We start from the raw sequence: 10,464 nt of genomic DNA on the forward strand, positions 1-10,464 counted from the left end.
CTGGCCCGCTCTGCAACCCCGAGTGCAGGGTCCCGGGTGTGGCGACGCTGGCCGCGGCCGCACGCTCCTAGGCGGGCATCTCGGGCAGTCGGCACCGCGGAAAAGCGCCCGTGCTGCGTCCCGAGCGCCTAGGCAGCCGAGTGCGAGGGGAGCGGAGTTGGCGGCAGCCTCACCCCGTGCGGCTCACTACTCCTGTGTCACTGGAGAGGCCGACGCTCCGGGCGGAGCCAAGTCCCGGACTGGATTGCGCAGAGCGGACTCTCCTCCAGCAACCCCGCCTCCCCGGGCTGGCGTCTCCTCCGACCCGAAGGAGAGCTGTGTACTGTGTGTGTGTGTGTGTGTGTGTGTGTTTGTGTGTGTGTGCGTGTGCGTGTGCGTGTGCGTGTGCGTGTGTGTGTGTGTGTGTGTGTGTGTGTGTGTGTGCGCGCGCGTAAGGGAGGGAGAGGGAGGCAGAGAGTGTGAGCAAGCCAAAGGCAGAGGAGACCTGCTGCCGTGCGGCTGCAGGTGGAGCTTTGGACTGAGTCGCCAGCCCCGCTTCCTATCACTTCAATTCCCCTCCCCCGGGCTAGCACCCGGGAGGTCCCAGCGGGGGCGATTCTAGAAGCCCAGCCCCTGTCTCCCCACCCCCACAGCTGCTCTAGCAAAGAAGGGGTTGGGCGCGCGGGGTGGGGTGGGGGGGTAGATGAAGAAAAAGGAAAGAAATCCCAGGCAGCATTGCTGAGCCCTGCCAAATCAGAAAAATAAATAAAAATAGACTTGGTGAGGAAAGAGTTTCTCCATCGATTTTCTTAAATGGAAAAGTTTGAAAGAGTCGGCGAACCTTTCTATTTCTGATTACAGTGTGAGGAGGTTGGTTCTGGAAATGATGGACCCTCTTCCTACCCAGATGAATTAGATACAAGACGACGAGGTTAAAAATAGTTCGCGCACACACTTGGTCATAGCATATGCTAAATAAACATATAAACTACTGTGCCGAGAACGTGCTTAAAGACCAAGATCTGTTTTAAACTATCTTTAGTCCGCAATGAGGATCGTTCTTAGACATGAGTAAACTTTAGAAATAAAACTCAAACAATACCAAAGGGAACCCAGCAGCCTCTTGGAAAAGGGAAATCGCAACTATTTCCAAGGCTCTATTGTTATGAAGCATGAAGAATGGCAGGCACGGCCTCTCTCCGCTGCTTGGACTTACAATAGGAAAGAAGTCTTGCAGTTACAGGCTTGTGCCAACTAGTCAGGCCACACTACAGTCCCCTCCCCCAGCCGCGGCGCTCTCCCGGCCGCGCCGCCTGCGCCTTGCAAGCAACTGCGCGCCTGGGCTGCTGCTCCCCGAGTAGGTCTCGCAGATGGTGCCCACCGAGGCCACAGCTTTCAAAGAAAGTAACGCCGGGTGGCCAAGCAGTTCCCGGAGCAATCTCTGCTGCACGTTAGGTCAGCGGAGAAAAGCCAGCGGGGAGGAGGATCGGAGTCTCAGACCCAGCTTGGCTGAGAGGCTTCATATTAGAAATTGTACCTATTCCCCAATTTGGGGTTGGTGCCACTAAGTCCACGTTCCCTGGTTTTCATTCTTGTTTGTGCAAAAATCTGCTCATGAGTGCTCAGGAAAGAAAAAAAAACCGAATACGTGACAGCGCCCTCAACATCTCCCCCGCCCTGGGGCTTTTTTTTCCCCTCTAACAAAACCACCTGGGGAAAGGGTGGGAAGAATGATTAAATGGCAAAATCAGTTCTGCTGTTCCCCAAAACTACCAGCAGGGGCTGCTATCCCCACCCTTCCCGGGCCAGCAAAAGCCGATATAGATCCCGGGTGGTTGGGGGGCGCGGCCCTAGGTGCGCGCGCAGCGCCTGCGGCTCTGGGCGCGACTCTGGAAGATTGGGGATGGGAGGTGGCTGGCTTGTTCTGGTTTTGGAAGCTAGAGTGAGGGCTGCTTTTACGTGTCGCCGTCCTAGCCCTGGGACTTCGTGGGACAGGCTTTCTTGGCAGAGACTTCTCTAGCACCCAGATTTAGGCTAAGGATGGGCAGGCTCTCTGGCAATCGGTTCTTCGTCCGACATCTACACCCCGCGCCGGTCGCCAAGGCTCCCTCTTCGCTACCCACCGCTGATTTACATGCTAATTATGTCTGGGAAAAGTTCTTTAATTGGCAGAATTAGGCAGAGCAAACGAATTGTTTCACAGACAGAACCAAATTAATTCCGGTTTAGCTCCTTCCCTTGGAGAAACAAACAATTAAGCTGTCTTGTTTGCTTTATGGATATATTGGAAGTGCCCCACATCGTGTTTCAAGATACTGTTTAAAGGGTAATTATTTTCAATATTAATACTTGCATGTTTAACTTGTAGTAACACCGAGCCATGAGGAGAGAGATTAAATTTACCTAATTTAAAATTGTGGGATACAAGAGGGAAATTTTGAACTTACTTCTGACGGTAAAGAAATACCACCCAGAATCTTTCTGGCAATCATTAGCTCCTAAGGGCTCACTCACTATCCAATTACGCGCCCGATGTCCTGGTCACGTGATACTACTTTTACACCTAAAAAGAGAGAAGATGCTCCAGGAACTAGGAAGAAAAGCCAACCCTATAAACCTCGTGATACCATTTCCCTTTCAGAGCCTCAGATTCTCCCAAAAGCTAAAATTTAACTTTTCGACAAAATCGCTGCCCCTCCAAAGCTCTTAGAGTCTGCAATTTACCCTGATAGTCAAGAGGAAAAACCAATGAAAGGAAAGAACCACAGAATGTTAGATTTTAAAAACTTAGCTCATTTTAGAGTTTAGTTGGCATGGGGCAGAGTGTTTCTGGAGCCACGGGTGACTTACCTGTCCCGGGGGTTCCTCATTTACTCACGTCTCAGGAATGTAGTGGACTAGCCAGTAGGAACAGAGAATCTAGTACACTCACTGCCTCGTAAGCATTAGCAAGCATATCTGTCATCGTCCACATGAGTCCTAAGGTCACATTTTATTGGGGTCAGACGGAGGCCCAGAGGAAAGAGGTGGCTTCCTGTCAAGAATTAGGTCAGGGTTAGAAGCTACCTGGAGTGACTTTCTTCAAGAGATGCTTACGTGACCTGACCTTCAGATTACCTAAAAAGGTTTGGGGGTGGGGGTGGGGAGGAGTTGTGTGTGTGAAAGGAGACTAAAAAAGGTAAGCACACCCTGCATGCCTTTAAAGAACATACCTAGACATTTGATGAGAAACTCTGCTGCTTTAAAATGAAAGGCCTGGGAGAAAGGGCTGCTAGCTGGCTCTTCTGACCCTGTGGGTATGAAACGCTGGGGGAGCCTGGAGAGCCCAGTTTGGGGATGAGAAACCTGCCCCTATCCCACGTGTCTTATCCAAACCTCTTTTCCGTTTAAATCTGTGGTTTCAAAATCCTTTTGCTATTAGAACCCCCAGGGAGCGCCTTGAAGGAGGTGAATGCTCAAATGCCAAAGATTTAAGGTTTTCATGTGGGGGGATGGGACCTGGGCCTGGGTTTTTGTTGAACCTCCCCAGACAATTCTAATGTGCAGCCTCACAGAACCACTGGGACACTGCCACCTGGGTATGTTCTGAAACCTTGTTTTCTCCAGGACTCAGTCTCCTTCTCTGCTCCTCCTCTTCTTCCTCCCCCTCCTCCTTCCCCTCTTCCGTTTTCTCTCCCTCTCTCCTTTCCTCTCCTCTTCCCCTCCTCCTCTCCAGTTCCTTGACTGCTCTGTCAGTCCCTAACTCATTAGCCAGCCCTGAATTATATTAATATCAGCCTTCTCTGCTCTTTCACTGGACAGCTGTATGACAATCATACTGGCTAACCTTGACTGTCAATTTGGTGGAATCTAGAAGTAACTAAGAGATAAACCTTTGCTGGGCAGTGGTGGTGTAGCCTTTAATCCCAGCACTTGGGAAGCAGAGGCAGGCAGATTTCTGAGTTCGAGGCCAGCCTGGTCTACAGAGTGAGTTCCAGGGCAGCCAGGGCTACACAGAGAAACCCTGTCTCGAAAAACCAGAGAGAGAGAGACAGAGACAGAGAGAGACAGAAAGAGACAGAGAGAAAGAAACCTTTATACAGGTTTGTGAGGGTGGCATCTACAGTTGACCCAAATATGAACAACTCTGAAAAGAAATCAGTATCCTTGGTCTAACTGTCTTTGCCTTTTGATGGTGAGTGCATCTGCATCTGCTGTATCTGCTGCTGCTGCTGCTGCTGCTGCTGCCATCCCTCCATAACACTAGGCTCAGGGTCTTCAGCCTTCCAACGTGGATTGAAGACCCGAAATGCTTCAGGAATCTTCCAGGCTGTCGGGAGTCAGATTGGGACTATTAGTCATCCAGTTGCATGAGGCTGGCCATGGCTGGATGATGCAGGCCCTCCCTCTGTGCAACTTATTGGGATACGCTTGCTCCTGTCCTCATTTCTCTTATGTGGCGGAAGTATTTCTCACAACACAAAGCCAGTCTCTTGCCATGTTCTGCATTGTTGATCTGTTTTCCAAAATTCAGCCCAGTTGATTTTAGTCCCTTCCCTGCATCTCCCCGTCAATATGGAAACATTGTCTGTCAACTTAGAAGTAAGCTGTCCATGGGCTCTCTATTCCTTTACGTCACCTTTCACTTTCCTCTCTTCCAAAAGCAAGTGTTGTCAAATATAGTTGAAGATCACCTTACCCATTTGTTCATTTTCTCCTTCAGCATCTGTATCCTAATGCAGTATAGAGAAAGCTCATGGTTTTCTGAAAACGTGTATTGTACGGTGCTTGGGTGTTTTAGTTCAAGTGTTTCTCTGATTAATTATGCCGGCATGACCTATCTATTGATGAGAGTGTGGTACTAATTTTACCCACTATTTTTGGCAATCCCTCAACAAGTCTTTCCCTAAATTCGTCAGTTACATCCAATGCAGTGGGTATTTTAAGGTTTTCGTTTCATTTGGATTCCCAGCAGAGTGGAAATAGTTATTTCTCCTTGGGAGACGGAAGTACTTTCTGCTCTTGCCTCCTGGGACACGGTGCTGGTCAGTCCCCTGCTTCTCTTCCTACTTCTCTTTCCTTAAAAAAAAAAATAGAAAGAAAACCAAAAGATACAGAACTATAACTAACATCTTTTACTACTCAAAATTAACATTTGTTTAAAATTTTGTCATATGTGTTTTCAATCTTTTCCTCTCCCCCCTCCCCCCTCTCTCTTTTAGAAATAAGACGTGGTTACATAGTTTAATTTTCTGGCAGGAGAGATGGCTCAGTGGTTAAGGGCACTTGCCATTCTTCCAGAGGATCCACGATTGGTTCCCAGGACCCACATAGCAAATTGTGTGTGTGTGTGTGTGTGTTTCTAAAAAGCTAGACTCTCCCTTTTTATGCAAGGCCTGTCTACATACTTCTGCCTGCTACTTCGCTTCCCCTTCTTCCTGGCAAGCCCTCTACTCATCCTTCAGGTACCTGCGTCAAATATCCTTTTCAAGAAACTTACCCCCCCCCACACCTCTCTCTCTCTCTTTCTCTCTTTCTCTCTCTCTAACACACACACACACACACACACACACACACTCGTCTCATTATTTATTCATTCCCAAAGGACTCTGTAAGTTTACTTCATAGTCAAATCCAGCCGTATCTGATTATATCACAGCCAGAGTTGAGACCCTACTGGACGGTGTGTTCAATGCTTCTCTTTCCTGTTTGACTAGAAGCCTTAAGCCCTAGCACGGTCTCGAATTTTCTCTCTTATTTCCAGCACCTAGCAGACAGCAAGAACTCCATTCATAAAGGAAAGGTTGACCTAGTAAAAAGCAGTTGAGTTCCTCTTCAAGGATTCGGTAATATAAAGAATAGTTCATTGGGTAAAAGAGCAGCATTTTAAAATGATAAAGAAAAAGAAACACCAGAAAGCAATATACCCTTCTTTTTCTGTGATTCTAGATCTAAAGATGAATAAAGGCCACCCCAGACATATAACTGCCACCTTACAGTGTCTGGCATTTTTGATTGAATAGCGGGGGGAAAGGCCTTAGAGACATAAGTGGGGAGTAAATATGAAAAGATGCTTGGGACTAGGAAGCAACGAGAAACATAACTCGTAAGAGACGGATGGCAGGAGGCAAAGCTGAGATTTGAGTCCACCGGGTATGATGCAAGTGAGTTTTGCTAACAGTGATTTACTGTCTGCCCCTCTGTGAATAGTTGCACCCTGCTGCCTCCCCCAGAGCACAACAATCAATCCACTGTACCACAGCAAAGCCTTCCTCCATTCACTCCGCATATCAAATTATTGTTTGCAAGATTAAGAGAATGGTAGATTAGAAATAAGATAATGAATGAACAATGCACGCTAAGCAAACCAGAACGTACAAATCTATTTTTTTTGCCTCACAAAAGGCCTTTAGATGCAGTTGAATTCATTTGTTACATGATATAGAACAAAGATTGTCTGTTTTTTTTTTCCAGCCTAAACTTGTTATCGCCCTTCTTCCTAATATTAAGACTTAACGGTAGCTACTTGGGTAGGAGTTTTAGGTAGCTACTTGGGTAGGAGTTTTAAAATGTAATTACCTAAGTGTAACCTATCCTACTCAAAATTAGATATATAGATTGATTAAATACCACTTTGTAATTTGCCATTAGGCCAGAGGAATGATGAAAACTGAAATATACTTGTTTATGAGACTCTCCACAAGGCCTTCGCTTCATAGGCCCAGCTAGAAGAGGGAATTATTCTGGCCTGTACATGTGCAGTGCAAAATTTACGCTTCAAGTTGTCCCAATTTTAGTTTTTAGATTACACTGGGAAACTGCACTGGTATCAGCTGAGGGATGTTCCCAGGCTCTTTTTGATGAATGTATGTTTAAGAGTCATTTCATAACTAGAAACATGGCAGCAACCTGGTATGAGCCTTGACGTAACATGAAAACTGTACAACAGGAGATGGCTGTGTCACACGTCTAAACTTATGGTAGGTAATTGTGGATAACAACGAGTATACTTTACAAGTTATATACCTGGGACTGGTAAGATAGCTTAGCAGGTGAGGGCACCTGCCGTCAACCTGATCCTGAAGCCACAATAGTGGAAAGGGAGAACTGACCCCAAAAGTTGTCTTCTGACATCCACACATGTGCCCACAGACCCTTATACACACAAATAAATAAACAAGTAAATAAAAATTTAAAAATTATGTTTAGATTTGAACTATATAAAAATAATTCTATTGAATATATGATTAGGAAAATTACCCTAAGTCTGCATAACTGTAAAATATAAGAATATGTTCATTAACTTTACTTGAGATTTTTGTACTCAAGAGACGTCTCTAGTTAATTGTTCTATAAAACACTGATGACATTTAACTAGCAAGATATAAGTGCTTCCAGATAAAAGCTGTAGGTTGAAATTGAGTGTAACTAGTACTGCGTAATTTAGTATACCCCCCGGAGAGATTCAAATAATCCAGCCACTAGGACCTCCTCTCTGATTCCTACTCCCCTTAGTCACTAACTGAAATGAGAATGCTATAGCTTAGCGGCTGAACTGAAATCTACATACCTGTTTTCATAAAGGTTATGGTGGTGCGCCCTGTATTAGTGATGAACGAAAAGGCCGTGGATACCGCACCCTTGCCCTTTCTTTGCCTGCCTCAAAACAACTTAGTCATTTCCTTTTACAAGCCACCCTTTAAAGGCATTTATCCTGGTGAAGCCAACTTTTGAAAAGTCCCTAGCCCAGGGTTCTCCTCAGCCGTGCTCCCTCTCTTCAAATGTTTGCATCATGATAGCCCAGGGCTTGGCTTATATATGTGTGTGTGTGTGTGTGTGTGTGTGTGTGTGTGTGTATAGTCTCTTGCTTTAAGGAATTTCCCTCCTTGTTTCTTTTGTTTTTTAAAGATTTTTTTTTTTATGTGTATGAGTACATTGTAGCTATACAGATGGCCATGAGCCATCATGTGGCTGCTGGGAATTGAACCCAGGCTCGCTCTGCCCCGATTGCTCTGGTGTAATACACTGTAGCTGTCTCCAGACGCACCAGAAGAGGGCGTCAGATCTCATTACAGATGGTTGTGAGCCACCATGTGGTTGCTAGGATCCGACCTCAGGACCCTCAGAAGAGCAGTCAGTGCTCTTATCCACTGAGCCCTCTTGCCAGCCCTCCCTCCTTGTTTCTTAATTTCCTAGTCAAGACAGTCCTTAGTTTAGGGTTTTGTTGTTCTTCTTCTTGTTGTTATTGTTGTGTTTTGTTTTGTTTTCTCTTAACTGCTATCATTCTTGTAAACTCAAGGTATAAGAACATTGTACTTAGTTCGGTGGGCCAGGAATCACGCTCTATATATGGAGTCCACACCTCAACTACTGATGCTGTCCTTTGGCTACCTAGCCTAGCACCACCCCCAGCTCCCATTCTCATCTGTTACATACTATTCACCAGCAAATTCTGTGGGCTGCCTTTAAACTTGATGCAGAGTTTTAGCATAGCGTGCCTCTTTTCCGTCATTACAGCATGTCTCCAAGTCGCCAGCATCTTCATCTTCATCAGAGCACCCAGCAGTATGTCCACCTATGCACTATGGCTGATCTCACTTGCCTACAGCTAATTCCCAATAGCATCAATATGACTCTTCAATCCAATCATTAAAATCATATCCCCTCGATGCTGAAAACCATCCAGGTTTTTGTTGTTGTTGTTGTTCCTGCTTCCTTCGGTGTAAATTCTGCAGCCTATACTACCTGACCTTTCTCCCAATTGTCTAGCCTCATTCCCTCCTTCTCTCCTTACTGCTTACTCCACTTTGACCTACTTGCACCCTGCACCTATGCACCTTAGGCTTTTCTTCCCTCTTCCTCAAATTTTATGTCCTTAGGAGGCCTCATCATCTTCTGTAGATCCTCCCTCAAGGCTTGGTCAGCAAGGACTCATGGCTTGATACAAAAATAATGGTTTCACAATCCCCTCTACTACCTCCACCATTCCCGCTCTTGTAGCTTTCCTTGACATCGGACTTTACACATTCGCTTGTTTATTTGTTTACTGTCTGTTCCCTGCTAGTATGCCATGAGTTCCATCAGGTCAAGAAAAAAAAAATGACACTAGAGTTTTCAACTACCCTGGTCTGCATATGGACTTTCAGGTCATCCAGGGCAGTATACCCTGTCCTCCTAAAGCCAAACCAAACAATCAGAAGAACAAGAAATAAAGCAAAAAACTGGCTCACTGCCACTTGTCAGGTCCCTGGCAAAAAGAGCAGTGACTGACACATCTAGTATTTGTGTTAAACTTTTGTTGAGCAAATGAGTGTATAAACATAATTTGCCAGTCATAGCCAGGCTGATAAGTACCTATACTACATATTAGGTAATGTTTAAAGAAAGTGTGCAGCTTCAAGTCAAGAAACGCCTTCAAGCATAGCACTTTCTCAAATGAAGTGTCTTGGTCTAATGTTCGAGTACACAATGTCAGTTCTATTTTCAAAATAATTTGCTTTGGGAAGGTCGCTACTGTTTACTCATGAGAATAAGAATGGACGGGGTTAGGACTCAGGAGTCGGGAAATCAAAGTCTAGGCCCCTAGCATGGCGAGTACTTTGGACTATAAGACAGGGGAGCTTTGTCAGAAGCAAGTTTTTCCTGGCTCTATCTTGCTTCCTTTCAGGTCAGGTCAAGCCATGGAAATGAAAATTCCTCTTCCCTAAGACTATACCTTGAAAACCAGAATCCCTCCTTCCCAAAGCCTGCCATAAAACCTAGAAAAAAAACACTTTGGCTTCCTTCCCTCTGTGTGTGAACTGGCCATAAAATAATTCTCTAACCTACCTGCCTGATAGGCAATCTAAGACCCTCCTTAGCTCAGGGAGAAGGAATGTCACACAGAGATCCCAAGAAGAATCAGAAGAAGCAGACCCAACTGGCTTTTCCCTTGGTCCATTATCCTTAGGTTTTATGCAATTTCATTCTCCATCCTATACAGATTCTCAGGACCTAACATAAAAATAGAGCTTTTGCTGGGTCTCTGGATCTTTATTTCTGAAGGCTGCCCTGCCACATAAAGCTTCAGTTAATGTCTTTCTTTTGCTAACCTGTCTATGTTATAGGTTTGATAGGTGAGGAAAAAAAAAAAACCTCAAAAGTTCACCGCCTTCTGGCCCTGTGGACACCCAAGAGAGGGGGTTAGGAAGGAGAAGGCTTGCGCTAGATGAGCAGGTATGTCTTAGCTCTCCAGCTGATGTCTGCTTCAGCCCTTCACGTCCACAGGCCAGAGTAGGATTTTAGTGTTACATTAAAACCTGCATCCAGACATCTGTGCTCGTCAGTTAAGTCTACCAAAGCAAAACGCCACAGACTACCTGGGTAGAAGAACCAAGATGTATTTTCTCAGAGCTCTAGAGATGGAAAGTCAATTAGCAGATGATAATGATTCAGTTGAGGACTCTCTGGTCCTGGCCTGCAGATCATTATCTTCCTCCAACACCTCAAGTGTTTTTCCCAGGTTCT

At 45.6% G+C, this 10,464-nt stretch overlaps 1 protein-coding gene across 3 annotated transcripts in view; it reads right to left on the minus strand.

Moving 5' to 3' along the window:
• Sema6a (semaphorin 6A) overlaps nt 1-144 on the minus strand; it is a 121,767-nt gene extending 121,623 nt beyond the window's left edge. For all 3 annotated transcript variants that reach the window (XM_031365651.1, XM_031365649.1, XM_031365650.1), the window contains exon 1: nt 1-144. This exon is cut by the window's left edge and continues 494 nt beyond it. The gene's annotated coding sequence lies outside the window, so the exon portion shown is untranslated.
• Between the last annotated feature and the right edge of the window lie 10,320 nt (nt 145-10,464).

Source organism: Mastomys coucha, unplaced genomic scaffold, assembly GCF_008632895.1.
Source record: "Mastomys coucha isolate ucsf_1 unplaced genomic scaffold, UCSF_Mcou_1 pScaffold13, whole genome shotgun sequence".
Classification (NCBI taxonomy): Eukaryota; Metazoa; Chordata; class Mammalia; order Rodentia; family Muridae; genus Mastomys; species Mastomys coucha.